Raw genomic sequence first — 14,361 nt, forward strand, 5'->3', positions numbered from 1 at the left:
GTTTTAGGAGGCTTGTAGAATGTTCGGAGGGGGGGCGTGTGGCAGCCTAAAAATGAGCAAAAAAGTCCATTTTTCCTCAAAAAGACATTAGGAAGCTTATAGTATGCTCCGGGGGGGGGGAATCTAAGCAAAAAAACAGCCCGTTTTTTGCTCATTTCTGCCCTCCCCAGCCCCCAGGAGCTCTCTGAAAGTCTCCTACAAGCTATGCACAGCCATTTTGGTGAAGGAGCAGGATTTCAGGAGGCAAAAAGATGCTGTATTCAGTATATAAGACGCACCAGGGAAAAAGGTATATCTTATACGCCGAAAAATATGGCACTATCAAGTACTTCTGGGCAAGGTAAAGGAATGCTGTAACAATTGATGCAAAAGGCAAGAAAAACTATCCTCTAGGGGTGATTTAGGCCCCATCGAATCCTATAGTATAGCACAGTGCGTCTTTGGAAAATATTTAGCATATTTAGAAATATTGGTTCTTTCTTGTCTAGGGAAGGGTTTGACAGTAGGAAAGAAAAAAGTTTGTTCGTTCTTTCCTTTGAGGAAGCCAGTTTTATTTTTACCTCAAGAACATTCTGAGTCATCCTCTGACGTGTATATCTGAACTGGACTCTGGCATCACCCATCATTTCCAGTTTCTGCCACTCAATCTGCACTTTACGTTTTCAGGTGAACGACCAGTTTTGTTTGCTCTAAAGTCAGAAACTATCCTTTTCCTCCAGTTCTGTGGTACTTCCCTTCCAGCAGAGGAGATAATAGAGGGAGGGACCATTTTCCTATGATTTTCTATGAGCTGTAAAGTGGAGTTGCTAATTCCGTTTATCAATCTGGTACAAGAGCTTTGTCAACATAGATTGCCGTTTCTCTTGATAGCGTACTATAGATGCCTGCCTTTTTAAAGCTTTTTCAAATTGTTTGAGAGGTGCTGCGTTTTTATCTTATCTCTGGGGAATGTGGCAGCCTGTGCAATTGGATATAACCCATTTTAAACACAGACACATTTCTTAAGAATAAATTATTTTTAATAGGAAAAATGTGGTTACAATCCAGCTTGCCACATTTACAGTATATTAAGGCGTGAAAAGTCACAGAATCTGTCTTAGCCTTTCGTAAGGCCCTAAAAACTGACTATGTTCCCAAGCCTGGGAATGTGTCAAGGGCCCCATTTCTCGGCTGTATTACTAACTGGCCTAGTTAGTATCTTGCTCCTATGTATATTTAATGCGGCTGTTTTTAGTGCTTTTATTATTTTAAAATATTTTAATATGTTTAACTGTAATATAATTGTAAGCTATCCAGAATCATTGACTGAGATGGGTGGTTATAGAAATTGAATGAATGAAAGCATGAATGCATGCATGCTTTGGGCAATCAACAAACTAGAAGCAGTCATCGCATAAGATCAAGTTTAAATGTTTGCCAACACTCAGGTATTGGACATTAGCCCATCCTTCTGCAACTTGGTAGCCTCCATAAATATTGGACAATTCTCATAATTCCTAGACAGCCTGGTCATTGATCCTGGAGGTTGAAGGAGCAGGTGAGAACAGGATATGCCAATTTGATGTTCCCCTTATATATTGAGATTGCAACGTCTAGAATTTCCAGCTGGCATGGCTGTTGCTAGCTGAACATTTCAGGTCCTTCAGTTTCAACAGAGATAGAAAATGACAGGTAGTGGATGATTGGAATGGATTATTTTACACTGCCTACAGACACTAGGCAGCCATAAACAGTATTTAAATAAATAAAACCATCCATTTGCTTCACGGTCATAAACAGATCTCCACCTGACAGATGATCTGATCTGAAGAGTCTGTTGGAAATAATTAGTCAGGTTGTGCCAATTGTCTGGGCCTCTTTGTAGAACTGTCTGTTTTCAGAGCGATAGTCGCTATCATTTTTACTTTGAAGAACAATTTGTGAAAGCTTTAGAAGTATAGAGTCTGAGAAAGATATGGTTTGTTTAACTATATTATTCTCCTTTTTTCCTAAACATCACATTAATTAGTACATATTATTTCCTGGGTGTCATTTTTGTTCAAACTCTTACGTTTATTCATTTCAGATAAACTTTCACAGATATATTTTCTGATGGCTTGGGCTTAGAAATGTAGAGGCTGTTAAATTATTAACTTTCTCTCTGCTGTTGTATTTGCTTCATCATGGCCTCAGCTTTCCGAAAATGCAATTCATGCGTTAAACAAGTGTTTTGCTTTTTATAATAGGTAGTGTCCTTTTTTGATTTCTGAAAACTGTTGCATGTCAACATTTTTGCATAAATGGACTTTGTTGGAAAAGTAGTCAAAGCACTCTTATTGTAAAAACTTTCCCTCCTTTTTTGGGTTTGTGGATATGTGCATATTATATTTCGTTATAGGAAGGGGAAAATTAAGCCAAAGACAAGAACCCTGAGTTCTATAGAGTTGAAGTTTATTAGTGATTATGATCCTAAAATTGATGTAAATATACATTTCTTTTCTTGATTATTTGAATCTACTTTTGCCCAAGGGTGGCTCCTGGTTTAAAAATTTATTTTCCAATGGAACAGTTTGAAGCCAAACAATCATTACTAAGTCTTTAAGCTTTGAACTATTACCTGGTTCTGTAGTCCTGAAGTGTACATTTTACAGATTTCCCTACAACAAAGGACCTCCCAAGTCCTACCCCAGCGATGGCGAACCTTTTCTGGCTCGCGTGCCATAAGGGGGGGAGCGCAGGGGGAGCTCACTGCGTGACCCACTCACCCAGTGCGCATGTGTGCTGCTCCCCCCCCCCATTTTTCCATGCCTTTTCGACCTCCCTGGACTCCAGAGGCTTTATAGAAGCCTGGGGAGGGCGAAAAGAGCCTCCCCCCATGAGGCCCTCCGGAGGCTTCAGGGACCTTCAGGAGCCTTCCCTGAAGCCTCCAAAGGGCAACAAAACGACCCTCCGAGCAAACTGTAAGCCCGTTCCCGAACTTCTGATTTGCCCATAGGGCTGGGTTTTTTTGCACTCAGAGGCTTCAGGGAAGCTCCTGAAGCCTCCGGAGGGCTTAAACCGACCCTACAAGCAAACTGTAAGCCCGTTCCCGAACTTCTGATTTGCCCATAGGGCTGAATTTTTTTGCGCTCAGAGGCTTCAGGGAAGCTCCTGAAGCCTCCGGAGGGCTTAAACCGACCCTACAAGCAAACTGTAAGCCCGTTCCCGAACTTCTGATTTGCCCATAGGGCTGGGTTTTTTTGCGCTCAGAGGCTTCAGGGAAGCTCCTGAAGCCTCCGGAGGGCTTAAACCGACCCTACAAGCAAACTGGAAGTCTGTTCCCGAACTTTCGATTTGCCCATAGGGTCATTTTTTTGCGCTCATGAGGCTTCTCCTGAAGCCTCCGGAGGGCCTCCAGGGGGCGGTGGGGCTCTTTTCGCCCTCCCCAGGCTCCTATAAAGACTCTGGAGCCTGGAAAGGGTGAAAAATGTCTTTAAAAAAGGCTGAACTCAGCTGGCCAGTGCACGCATGAACGCTGGCCAGCTGCCAGGGCAACGCCTTACGTGCCCTGACAAATGGCTCCGCGTACCACCTGTGGCACGCGTGCCATAGGTTCGCCACCCCAGTCCTAGGCTTTGGTCAGTGTCAAGTCTTAACCTATTGATCATTTTACTTTTAATTTTAACTGTTATCAAATGGCTTACATCAATAGTAAGACGAAAAGTAGAAGACAGTAAAGTTAATACAGTTAAAATCCATCTTGGATTAAAAGTAAATAATGAAATAATTTAAAATTAAAAGCTTGAGAAAGTGAGAATTAAATACAAATCCACAAGCACTGTATCTCATCTGAGAACCTTTGTTGTTGAGCTTTTGGCTGTAAGGACCTCTTCAGAAGGGCTTCTGCTGGTGATCTGAGTAATAAGTAGATCAGGCTCCACAGATATCAGGCCAAGCTGCTTAATGATTTAAAATCCAATTTCTCATTGTATTTAACACAGCCAAATTTTAACAAGCTTTCAAATGTCCATGAGGGTAGGTGCCACCTGGGGAGGGGAAGTTGTGGGTAAACCTTCTGGAGAAGACCTTTTCATGCCCCATCCTGTTACATCTCATGATTGGCGGGAACCTCAGCATACAGAAGAACACACTCTGTTCCTCAAACTTGAGTGGGCAGAATTTATCAGGGAAAGATGGCCTTATAGATACCCAGAATCTGAGCCATGTGAAGCTTTATATATCATAACCAACAGTTTGAATTGCCTTTGGAAGTGCACTTACAACCAGTGCAGAGCACATTGCAAATGTATTATGTGGCAATAATAAGACCGTCCTGCGAGCAAACAGGTTGCTACATTTTGCAACAGTGGAAATTGCATGGTGGTCTTTCAAGGGCATCCTTCTGTCAAGCGAATTACAGTAATCTGAACAAGAGATGACAAGGTAATAAGTGACCAACATCAATGCCTATTTTACGCCAAGAGGCAGAGGTTAGCTTTCTCTGCTCTAGATTCTTGGCTTTTACTTGAAGCCAACAGAGACTCCTACTTAATTTTGTTGTTATTACTACTAGATGTCTGGGGTAGAGGTGAGGATTTATTTATTTCCTGCCTTTATTTTTTTTTATAGATAAGCCAGCAAAAACGCACACAGTACTCTCCTCTAAAGTGTGGGTGAGCTACGAGGCTAGGAACACTGAGATGAAGTTCAGCAGGCTCATATTTGAGACCCGTTGCTACTGCGGGACAGGAAGAGTTCCCATCACACACTCCAGCTCCTGCCAACCCAGCCATTCAAAAGTGGGCAACCATGAGTAGATAAATAGGTACCACTTCAGTGGACACCTTCACAGAAAGGAGCACCTAATTGGGCATCCCCCGGGCAACTCTGATGTTATCGGCAAATCCTTTCACTACAAAAGCACTTCAGTGCTTCTAACAAGGAAGTATTAATATACTCTTTCCTCCTCCTATTTCCTCCACAACAAAAATCTGATGAGTTGGGTTGGGCTGAGAGAGAGTGACTGTCCTAAAGCCACCTGGCTGGCTTTCATGAATAAGGCAGGGTCAGAACTCACCACAAGGTTTTTTGCAAGGTGCCTAAGTACTCAACCAAAATGGCTCTGTGACTCGCTCAAAAATACAACGAATGGTACCTACCCTGTTTCCCTGAAAATAAGACTTCCTCGGATAATAAGCCCAATCGGGCATTTGAGCGCATGTGCTGAAATAAGCCCTTCCCTGAAAATAAGCCCTCCCCCAAAATATTGAAACACAGCAGCCATGAGGTGACCACGCTCGTCGCCTCCTGAACCTCAAAAATAATAAGACCTCCCCAAAAATAAGGCCAAGCACTTATTTCAGGGGTTATTTTTGGGAAACACGGTATGTCTTGCTCCAGTTAGAGTGCTGGCTGGCTCTGAAAGGGTGGGCACTGCAGAACCTGTACCCAATCAGATCAATTTCCTGGCATAAATGCTCCTAAGACAGTGATGGTTTCATATTTAGGAGCCATTTGAGCAGCCTAAAAGAGATTTGTTTAACAAGATGATTTGCTTCTCAGGCCAAAAGGGAAGCAAGTGGTACGGGCTGGCTTGTCTGTCTTGATATTGGATTCTTAGTTGCAAAAAACAACTACAGCTCCTCATTGAAATCAATCAGGTAGTCCTTGCTTAATGACCACAATTGAGAGCAGCACTTAATTGTTAAATAAAGCCATTACTCAGTGAACCTGAAACTGTGGTTATAATCTTTCTTCAGCTTTACAGCTCTGCATAGGTCATAAATGCCAAGATTGGTCATACAGTTACGTTTTCGTCAAGGTTGTAACAGTGAATGGTCACTGTATAAGCCTGTCACTAAATGAGGATTACCAGTATATGCAGTATCAAATTGAGAATAATGGAGGCGCATGATCCAGGGTTGCTATACTTCTTGCAATACAGACAGAACTGTAGTAATTTTAGCATTTGGGCCTTGAATAGTTGTTAATGTAAAAGAAGGAGTGGGGCAGAGTCAAAAGAGGAATCAGCCTAGAGTCCCTAGGTTCCCACAAACAAATTAAATCCAACATCTCTTGAATCCCATTAACTCTTATCGAAGACCAAAATAGTGCTAACAGTTAGTTGAGTAGATTCCTATACATAGGCATGAGCAATAAATCAATTTAATTGGAATTTCAGGTGTGGCTCTGGTCTTTCATGTCTGACAGTTACCCAAATAATAACTGGTGGTCCAACATGCCTTCCCCTCCCTCTTTCTCTCTCTCTGTTACAAAGAATGATAAATAGCTTGACTAAAGCCATTGCTTAGGTACACAGCAAATGTATGTTCAGCTGCATGCACATCTTGTTATAGCTTTAAGATAAAGTATCTCTGCCAATTTGTTGGTTTTTGAGTATCGTTCTTCATGATCCTGCACAATAATGGCAATCTGGGGTTGTCTATTATGTATCACCATGAACTTGCTGGGTAGTAAATAATACTATTGCAGTTTCTTGCTGATGGCAGTGTCAGAGCTAAGGCTTCCCTTAGCAGTGTCCAGATCTAAGGCTCCCCGGGGCAAAAGAGAAAATTGTTATGTATGAGAAGAGGAAGAGGATGTTATTTTCATGTATACATATAGATTGTGTACATATGGATTGCAATGTGTATATATGGATTGAAATTATTCTGCAGCTGCTCATTCAACATTTTGATGGCTACCTAATTAATATAGAGGTTACAGGAATTAGGAGTTTCATTTAAAGGGAACATTTTCACCCATTTGCCTTTTTAACTGAAAACGTTTAGGATAGTTTTTTCTTCTTTCCCATGCCTGAAGAAAAGCAAAACTTATATCATGCTATTGTAATGGGGATGTAGATTTTTGTTATGCTTAAAATATTTTTAAATTAGTTTTCATTTAATCAATAGTGCACATTTTCTATCTTGACATCCAGCAAATAACAGAAAAAGAAATTAGACAAATTTTAAAAACGCAAAGGTTTAATAATGTCAATACTTGGAAAGTTCCAAGATGATACCAGTATTTCTAATTCAGATTAGATGTAATATGAAGTCTTTTATGGGATAAACGTACCCACTTTCCAATGGTAAGATAAGGCTGCCTTATTCTCTTCTTTTAAAATAATTAAAAATGTTGCTTCAAACCAATATTTTGAGACCTTTGGGTTAATTAATAGGTATTTAGTTTCATGTTTGTTTCTCATTCTAGCTATTAAGGCCAATAATAGTGTTCAACATTTCAAAAGGTATAAAGGAGATCCCATTTTAAAAACAGTTCTCGTAAACTTTACCTGGAAGAGAAATGTAATACACCTGGGAAAAATAGAAGATTTAACCTAGTACTATTTCTATGCCCTATTAGTGGTAGTCTTGTAGTGAAATGTTCAAAACCATCAAAAGATATTGAATTGATTTTATCTTGCTCCCTCACTCCATACCTAGACTTAATTCTGCAAGATAGTATTTCTAGAGTAGTGAAACAGTGTACGTTGGAATAGTGAAATCTTATACTATGTAAGCACAGTCGTTCTGGGGGTAGAAAACTAATTAAGTGCTCTAAATGCATGTTTCATGGAGAAAATCTATCAGTATGGTCACTAGGAATTTAAACAAATGATGGCACATAATCAAAAAAATCATATGTATATTGTCCTTGCAATTAATTGCAGGCAAGTTTAATGAAAAGAAGGACTAGGGGAGATATGATAGCAGTGTTCCAATACCTCAGGGGTTGCCACAAAGAAGAGGGAGTCAAACTATGCTCCAAGGCACTTGAGGGTAGAACAAGAAGCAATGAGTGGAAACTAATCAAGGAGAGAAGCAACTTAGAACTGAGGAGAAATTTCCTGACAGTTAGAAAATTAATCAGTGGAACAGCTTGCCTCTAGAGGTTGTGAATGCCCCAACACTGGAAGTCTTTAAGAAGATGTTAGATAGTCATTTGTCTGAAACGGTGTAGGGTTTCCTGTCTAGGCAGGGGGTTGGACTAGAAGACCTCCAAGGTCCCTTCCAATTCTGCTATTGTATTGTATAAGTAATTTGCTCTTTTGCATAAAAAAAAGTTCATTAGGTGCTGGCATTTTATTTTTTAGGAAGCTTTGTTGCAATCTCTTCTATGGACAGACAGTTTTGTGAATTACTGTGGCAATTTGACTTAGTGTGCTTCCAATAAAAACTACTCTGTACTTCAAACTACTCAAAATTTCCACTACTGGTTCTTCTGAACTGGTCAGAACCTGCTGAATACCATCTCTGGCATATACATTTACTTTCCAGATTAGTACTTAGAATGTTATTTAGTAGTACGTTTGAGGGAAGTGCAAGATCCTCTTTTCATGAATTATATGGATCTATTTTTTAAAATCTTACATTTAAACCCATATAGCCTCTAGTAAGCTTGTCAGAATCCCGTGGGACTGTTATTTGGAAAACCAACAGGGGAGTGCTATTAATCACACCAACTATTCCTATTTGCCTAGATAATGATTCAAGATAGGATTCCAAGATACTTGAGGGCAAAGCCATCTGCAGTGCTTACTCAATCACTAGAAGTTCTTGGATAAATCAGTGCTTTGAATTTTCAATACAAGTAGTCCTCATCTTACGACCATAATTTCCATTGCTAAGCGAGTTTTGCCCCATTTTACGACTTTTCTTACCATAGTTGTTTAGTGAATCCCTGCAATTGTTAAGTTAGTAACTTATATACCTCTTAACAGTGCTTTTACAGCCCTCTCTAAGCAGTTTATAGAGACAGCATATTGTCCTGAACAATCTGGGTCCTCATTTTACCGACCCTGAAAAGATGGAAGGCTGAGTTAACCTTGAGCCGGTCAGAATCGAACTACCAAACTGCAGGCAACTGGCAGTCGGCAGAAGTAGCCTGCAGTACTGCATTCTAACCACTGCATCACCACAAGGTTGTTAAGTGAATCTGGCTTCTCCATTAACTTTGCTTCTCCAAAGGTGGTCACATGGCACCAGAACACTGGAACTGTCATAAATACATGCCAGTTGCAAAGTGACTGAATTTTGATCACCTGGCCAGGGCACGCTGCAACTGTTGCAAGAGTGAAAAACATTCATAAGACATTTTTTTTCAGTGTCGTTGCAACTTTGAATGGTCACTAACAGAATGGGATGTAAGTTGAGGACTGCCTGTTTGGTATATGGGGATCTACTGTGTTTTCCCCAAAATAAGACACTTGCCCTTATTTTCGGGAACGTCTTATTATTTTTGAGGTTCAGGAGGCGGCGAGTGTGGTCACCTCATGGCTGCTGCTGTGTTGCAATATTTTTGGGGAGGGCTTATTTTCAGGGAAGGGTTTATTTTAACGCATGCGCTCAAAGCCCGATTGGGCTTATTATCCGGGGAGGGCTTATTTTCATGGAAATAGGGTACCTGCTTAAGCAAGTTGTGAAACTGTTTCCATCGGGAAAGCGTAAGAAACTGTAACGTCCACTTTATGGGTGGGGCTCCTGAAGGCTTTGCAGTCTTCTAGCAGACAGACATTGTTCATTTTCGTAAACTCTTATTGCCCTGCTGGCCTTCCCACAAACTTTAGATCTGTTAAGAGATCATACGCATGTCCTGCTGGCTCATAAATTATTCCTAAGGAAGTGATGAAAAGGGAGAGTGCGCTAGGAGTCATCATTAGTCAGAAAGATAAGACGACAAAGGAAAGAGGCTACACTTTCAGGGAGTCCTGTTTCATGCACTCTTTGCTCTCAGTGTTCAACTGAGCCGAAGGGAAGGGCCCCGGGAATGTCAGTAGCTTTTCTTGTCAAACCTGTTGCCTTTGGAGAGGGTGAGTAAAGACTAAGGGGAGTGTTAGAGGCATGGTCTTTCTCCTCGCCTTGTGAAGTGGGAAGTCCTTGCCTGGGTTGCCTTAAAAACATTTTCACTCTCTCTGCTCCTGGGTTTCTGGCATACCCCCCCCCTCCTCCTGTGAGACACCCATCAGGTTTGCTTGCTTTTCTTTCTCTCTTGTGCTCTCTGTGGAGGAGGAGAAAAGGAGGGTGGAATAAGGAGGTTAGCCCCAGCAATAAAAACTGATGATGTTAGCAATGTGTCAGCAGAGAGAGTCCGTCGGTGAAACTAGAGTTACACTTAAGTGTCTGAGGCTTTGAGGCAAGAAGTTACCTTGTTCCCTGAGAAGAAAGGCTTGGAGGGAAGGAGGATTATCTAAGCACGCATTTTTAAAATAAAAACCTCTTATTGCACTTTTTGGAACCTATAGCATAAACGATTCCTTCAGCCTCTGCAAAGATCCAGGTAAGCACAAAGGAACTTCCTTCTCGAGCTGCTTTCATTTCCCACTGCGAGTGTGAAGTATTGTGTGCAATGTTAAAATTCACCGATTTTCTGTTTTAGGGAGAAAGGAGGTGAAAAGGGTTGGTGCTCCCAAGTGGATGTAGATTTAGTGAAATCAGACAGTTTGTGTCTATGTAGTATGTTTAAGATCAAGATCAAATTTTCTTATTTATATGTTTGTTGGATAGAGAAAATTCTAATTTCTGCTTTGCAATCATTTTTCAATGAAATAAGATCTCTCAAAAGTCCTGTGACTTATTTATCCTAGTTTGAGGATGTTTATATTCTTGTTATGGAATAAAAAAAATTAGGTATGTAAACAAGGACTGTCGAAACATTCCAGCAAACTAAAGCTGAGTGTTTTGTCAAGCAAAATCAAGTGTTGTTCACAGCTTTCTTTAAAACAGAACATCTAATAAAACAATTGCAAAGTACAACTTGGAGCTGGAAATATTTTTGAAGATGAAAGGCTGGTAAAAATAATGATGCTTGGCTCGTCCATGAACCCAGAGAAAGGATTAGTTGTTATTTCTGACACAAGTGCATTTGGCTCTGAAATTTAATATTTTGTGTTTATGAAATGTACGATTGCTTTATACTGTTGGCTGCAGTTTACTTTTAGCAGTCTTGCTGAGATATGGCTGTTTAACATACTACATTCGGGTGTTAAATGCATAAAAGCTGAAATATCTTGATGAGATTTCTGTAAGCCAATTTCCTGGCTATGAATCCAGTTCAGTTCATTATCAACTGAAATGAATAATTTGACCGTTTACTCAGAAGCCATTTCAACTCTGATCAACACGAGATACAACTAGTGCTGTACTTTGAGTGCAGCACTCTTTTGCATATATACATGCGAGCAAGTTAGATTGAACGTTATGAGAATTGCTTTCAAATAACAGCCATTTATTAATGAAAAGGCACACACAAACTGTAAAGTAACATCCCCAAGCACAGGTTTTTTTGGAAGCTCAGTGGAGAGGAAATTAATGTCCCTATATCTAACCACAAGATTTGGCTGTTGAGAGACTGACTTAAACATAATCATTTTTAAGAGCGTTGCAGATTTTGTGAAACCTGGAACTGTGCAGTTCCAGATAAATCATTCTTACTTTGATTTACCTTGGGCTGAAGTTTAAAAAAGCATACTTGCCAAACCAGCTGTATAGGTATCTTTTCATCTCCTACATCAACAATAGCAACAAAAGGTTTTGGAACTAAAGTGCCCTACTTCATTATCTTTCATACACTTCAGAGACGTGTGTGAAGTTAGCTTTGTTTTACACAGGTACTAATTAAGGAAAACTTTAGAGACCAGACTTCTTTCCTGTTGCAAGTTCCAAGAAATACAGTAAGGGGACAGCTGTAGATAGATTGTATATTAGAGTTCTGACTTGGTGACATAACAACAAAAGGCACCTTTCTAGGAAGATTTCAAAAATAATGAAAGAGCATATTTCACTGGTAGAGTATAAATTTGGCTTGCAAAATGCTCCAGGCAAGATGTCTGGCATCAACCCTGGATATTGTCACAAAGTCTAGATTAAGGAAGATGCTAAACTTCCTGTCCCACAAGCTGTAAACGGCATAGTTAGCAATGAGATTGTTGGGAGTTGCAGTTCAGCAGGGTTTGTAGATTCACCAACATTGTCCTAGATACAGGTAGTCCATAGGTGGTATTCTATTGGTTTGCTGTGGTTTGGGTGAACCGGTAGTGGTGGCGGCAGGAGGCTTCGCCCACCCGCCCAGATATAATCACGGACACTCTGCGCATGTAGAGGACTGCCAGTGACATTGATCCAGATGTTCTTACTCAGTTTAAGATAGTCACCTAGGTTTTCTTAATGTTTCACTAGTTGTATAACGTCCACTAGTTTTATGGATATGAAGGTTGCATGTGCAACCTTCTCATCCCATTGTCCCAAAGATGCTTTTATCAAGCACCTTTGGGACAGCCATGACATGGATTACTCCATAGACATTTCTCATCCCATTTCCCCTCTTCTATGCTAATTTAATTTCCTTCTACACTCTTGCACCATCCCTTCTAAACTATGTCCTTTCCTTGTTGCATAGTTCTTACTTCCTGTTCCCAGCTACTTTCAACACTTCGGGGTAACCCTTGAGGCATCATTGCTGCTGCCAGTACCAAGTGCCAACCATTGTAAAAGGGCAGCATTATTAGCTTTGTAGTCAAGAGTAAAATGGATAAGGTTCTACTTGTGTATTTTTTCCCAACTTTATTGATTCTTCTTGTGCCTTTCTGTGAAATGTTCATATAGAAAAGCAGGTTGGAAGTGTTTTCTTCATAATGCATTCACAATTACTCCCTAAAGATAAAGATAAAGGTTCGCCTTGTACATATATACTAGTCATTCCCAATTCTAGGGGGCGGTGCTCATCTCTGTTTCAAACCCAAAGAGTCAGCTCTGTCCAAAGACGTCTCTGTGATCATGTGGCCAGCATGCCTAAATGCTGAAGGTGCATGGAGCGCTGTTACCTTCCCACCAAACTGGTTCCTATTTTTCTACTTGCATTTTTTACGTGTTTTTGAACTGCTAGGTTGGCAGAAGCTGGGACAAGTAACAGAAGCTCACTCCGTTATGCAGCGCTAGGGATTCAAACTGCCAAACTGCCAACCTTTCTGATCAACAAGCTCAGCATCTTAGACACTGAGCCACCACTCCCTCTTATTATTCCCTATGTACTGAGAAATATCCACCTCCAAACAAAATATATTCCATTCTTGGGTATAGCAATGGACTATTCAGGAAGAAAATAATGTTTTAGCATTTACACATAATAATATGTGTCTCCCAGGGTTTCTGAATCAAATGGACGTTTATGTAGAGAATATATCCCTTAAAAAGCTGTATAAGGAACTGAAGTATGTATTCCACGTGGTGGCCTGTCTCTTCTCAGGTTCTAGATCAGTGTTTCTCTTCCTTAGCAGCTTGAAGATGTGTGGACTGGTGAATGATTGGCTGGGAAATTCTGGGAGTTGAAGGCTGTACATCTTCAAGTTCCTAAGGTTGAGAAACAATGATATTGCTGGGTGAAGGGCTGTCTGGAGAATTCCAACAGCTAAAGTCCATCTTCTGAAGTCCATCTTCTGTTTGTTATGGTTGAGAAACACTAATCTAGATAGTATATTTTTTCGTGTACTCATATGTTCTTCCATATCACACATTAAACACTAATCGAAGAGTTTTTAAAGTAATCTTGACTAAGCTCTGATGCTAAACAGAACCTGGCTTGACGAGGACTTGGATGAGAAGCCATCATAAAATCTCAGGGCTCTAAGACTATCAAAAAATTGAGCAGGCATCCCAATAGGCTGTGTCAAGCCACCCTTCCCAAGAGGAGATATTTAATCTTCCCAATGACAGCCAGTGTGTATAGTTGTGAATCAGTTGGATTGGAACTAGGAGACCTAGGTTGAAGTCCAACCTCAACCATGGAAGGTGATTGGTTGGCTTTGGGCTTCCTTCCCGCCCCCCTCTTTCATCAATCAATGGTGCATGAGTGATATTAAACTATTATCGGAAACACTATCATTTTGTTATTTATTAACACAGGAAATGCATAATAATTTTTCTTTGTCCTCCATGCCCCCATCACACTTTGATCTTTCACTTTAGCAAACTTGTGTAGAGTTTTCATTGCATTCATTATCATCATCTCAGACAGAGAAATAACACTTGTCATCCAGTGTAAAGAAGAACAGTTGTTAAATGATGACTCCTTGTTGCCATTCAAGACAAAGAAAGTTATGAGGGTTCATGGAAAGAGAATTGTTGTTACATGCATATGTGAGACATGGTTTGCAGGAACAGGGGGGCAGGATTTGTCGTTCTTTTCATGATTGTTGAGATGCCCTCCTTCTCCACAAATCTTTGCTTTTTATACCAGGGAATGTGTCAGAGTTGGAGCTGAATCACCGTTTACCCAGGAGGCCATAACAAAAATTTTTTAAAAAGTACAGGGCAATCCTGTAATTGTCTACTCCAAACTAAACACTAGTTTAGTTCCCAGTTTAGTGGGAATTATATCCAGTTAAGCATTTATTACAAATGTAGA

At 40.4% G+C, this 14,361-nt stretch overlaps 1 protein-coding gene across 1 annotated transcript in view; it reads left to right on the plus strand.

The window, feature by feature from the left end:
- FRMD4B (FERM domain containing 4B) overlaps positions 1–14,361 on the plus strand; it is a 161,047-nt gene that overhangs the window by 113,926 nt on the left and 32,760 nt on the right. The gene's annotated exons all lie outside the window — the stretch shown is intronic.

Source organism: Thamnophis elegans, chromosome 2, assembly GCF_009769535.1.
Source record: "Thamnophis elegans isolate rThaEle1 chromosome 2, rThaEle1.pri, whole genome shotgun sequence".
In the NCBI taxonomy this organism is placed as follows: Eukaryota; Metazoa; Chordata; class Lepidosauria; order Squamata; family Colubridae; genus Thamnophis; species Thamnophis elegans.